A 3,117-nucleotide genomic window follows, 5' to 3' on the forward strand; every position below is an offset into this window, starting at 1 on the left:
TAAATAGGGCCACAAAAGATAATTTGAACATGGACCATTGGATTCCTCTTTGCCCGCTCCAGATCGGCACAAAGACGGTGCGAAGCCGTAACGCTTCAGGTTGACTGCCAGCTTCACTGAAGATTCTGAAGTTTTCGACAGCTGAACTGAAGCAATCATCAGAGTTTCAGTTCATGAGCCCGACAACATCCCAAATTCCTTCCCAAATTCTAGGGTTTGTGGTGTGGAATAGGATCCCAGTATCCCCAATCCACAGAAAACATTCCACGGATTCAACATGCGCACCACGCAGGAGCCGTTCTCTGTCGTCCGGAAGATTCAGAGCTCGGTAATTCTCGCCCTCCTCTGCTCCTTTCTTCTTCTTTGCTTCAGATAGGGCAAACCTTACGGCTTCCTGTGTGTTTATGTATGTATGCACCGATAAGGCTGAAGTTTTGAGAGCGTGTTTGTCTCGCTGTGTTTGCAAGTTATGCCAACCGGTTCCGCCAGATTCCATGGATTCGTGTTGCGGCTGTGCTGTTCCGCCGTGTAATACTGCTATGTAAAGTTTGGTTCGATACTATATGGCTGACGGCACCACCAAATGGATGGAGAGAAGGAAAGATTTATGATCATGGTTGGGGAGCAAACTTTGCTGGAGGGCTCTGTTATGTTGCAAAGTCGAGCAAATGTCCATCCAATTTAACCCTGACGTGCACGATAGGCTTGCCGAATGGGACTACGCAGTGAAGTATCCCTGTAATAAGAAAGATCTGAAGTTACTTGGTGAACAATTTTTGTGATACGGAGAAACAGTCACAATCATGTGCAATGAAGGTTATGGAGAGTGTCTTGTCACTAGTTTGTTGAAAGCTTCTGTAATATGGGGACATTTGTATATATTCATAAGCATGTGCATGCGGTTTTAGTCATGATTCTTGAATACCTGATCACACCTCTTTAATTGCTCCTCTCGGTCTGATAACCAAAGGCCACTTAGACTTGGCAGTACTCCCTCCGATCTATGATAAGTGTTGAGAATTTAGTACAAAATCCATAATAAGTTTTTTTACTAAATCCCCGGCACTTAATATGATCCGAAGGAGTAGAAAAGATGAATCGTCTAAATCACTAGCGAAGTTAGCATTATCCCTTTCTTGAAAACCGGCTTGACCCCAAGACGGTGCCTGTGTAAATCACTGGCGAAGCTCAGCCAAATCTTCCCAAGTAGCGAGGGAGTAAGGAAGGTTGGACCAGTGAATCAATCTTTGTGGAATGGAGAGTGATCCTCTCGTCTGTAGGCACTGATACAGGATACGAAGTTGGAAACTGAAGCAAATTATCACGAGAGGGGAGTTGTAATACTTGTACCTGAACATTTGAACCCAAGGCCTTTTTCAATTGAGAAACATGAATCACAAGGTGAATCTTGCATCCTTGCGGTAGTATAGGGACCATAGTATTTGAACAACAGTTGGTGATGTGCATGAGTAGCAACAGAGGACTGACGTAAGATCGAAGCTTCAGGAATACCTAGTCACCGATGAGGAAGGTAAGTTTGTTCTGCTTCTTGTTGTGGTCTCTTACTAGAGATACCACTCTTGCACTTGGACATACTCGAAAACATTAATTACTCCACTCAAATTCAAGTATTAATTCCTCTTAAATTAATTATCGTTTAGGCTTTGTTTGGATGTATGTATTCAAGTGGGGGAATTGAATTGGGTAGGAATTCCAATTCTTAGTGGAAATGGAATTGCCTAGAATGCCAAATTGTTGTTTGGATGTGCATCCAATTGATAGTTGGAATTGGAAAGTGGCATCCAATTCCAATTCATGTTTGGATGTACAAATGATGGAATTGTAAACTAAAATCTGTTTTTGAGTATTCTACAACATGTTTGTACAACGATTATATTATATACCACTTTAAAAACAGAAAAAACATGAAACTATCCTAATAATAAACTCATTACAGTAACCCACAAGTGTTGTATGCGCATGCATGTACAGCAGTACATGTATGATACTCCCTACGTCCTATATTAAGTGACTTTCTATTACATGTATCTAAACGCTTTTTGGGCATAGATACATTCATATTTGGATAAATTTGAGTCACTTAATATGGGACGGAGAGAGTACATATTTTTGGTGCTGCCTTTCTTTCCTATAAAAGATATATTATTTGAGATACTAGATCTGAGCTTGTTTGATGCACATTAATTGAATTGACAATGGTTACAAATTTATACTTGGAGTTGGTCACATATTGTTGTAGATTTGATGCGTCCAGTTTACAAGTAGGCATATTGAAACTTACTATTTTTATTGTCCATTCTGTAAAATATGTATACCACTACGTGCATGTCATGAACTATAAATTTTCTTCATGGCTCTAGGATTGCCCGATTCGATAAAATTTTCTACAGTGGTGTCCACAAGAGTTCTTTTTTGGGGAGGGGGATCTTGGCTTGTCTTTCTGTTTACATGCCAGGTCGCTTCCGATTGATGCCTACTTTCAGTATGTTCTCCGTAGTTCGGAGAAATCGCGGCTGCCAAGATGCCTAGCTTGAGGATGTTTTCTGAAGTTTGAGACATCTCGTGGCTGCATGTTGCCTAATTCTGATGCCTATTTTGAGCAGGTTTTTGTAACGTATAGATCAGATCAGTGCGACTGTACTGCTTCCTTGGTGCCTACCTTGAGCTTTCCTTTTCTTTTCTTTCTTTTTTGCATTTGCAGGCCAGACCAGTGTTGCCTTGCTGCCTACACTGAACATGTGTTTTGCAGTTTGGTGATCAGATCATGCTGCGGTTGAATTGGGCTGGGTTGCAGGAAAAGAGAAAGACAGCAGCAACGGCCTCAGCCGTGTTCTATTCACCAAAGCTTACAGGAGCACGCCAACGAGTATAAATATCGCTTTGATATTGGGCTTCTTAGGCCACTGCAGCCTTGGTGTCACTTCGCTTGGCACATCTTGTACAGGTGCAGTGACTGGCAGTAGAGTGTTATCGTTAACACTTAACAGTAAAGCCCATTTGTGTTTATGTTGCTTGACTCTGCCATAGCTGCAGCTGCATGTGTCTATATTCTTATTTTGGTCCTGAGCATAAAGGTCTTCCTTTTGCAAATTGGTA

The 3,117-nt window shown here is 41.5% G+C and overlaps 1 long non-coding RNA gene across 1 annotated transcript; it reads left to right on the forward strand.

Annotated features, from left to right (window-relative positions):
• On the forward strand, positions 1 to 914 carry LOC112270870. Its single transcript, XR_002963413.1, has 2 exons — positions 1 to 328; positions 468 to 914. It is a non-coding gene; the product is annotated as an uncharacterized LOC112270870 (long non-coding RNA).
• Positions 915 to 3,117: the final 2,203 nt, after the last annotated feature.

This window comes from Brachypodium distachyon, chromosome 2 (genome assembly GCF_000005505.3).
Source record: "Brachypodium distachyon strain Bd21 chromosome 2, Brachypodium_distachyon_v3.0, whole genome shotgun sequence".
NCBI classification, from domain to species: domain Eukaryota; kingdom Viridiplantae; phylum Streptophyta; class Magnoliopsida; order Poales; family Poaceae; genus Brachypodium; species Brachypodium distachyon.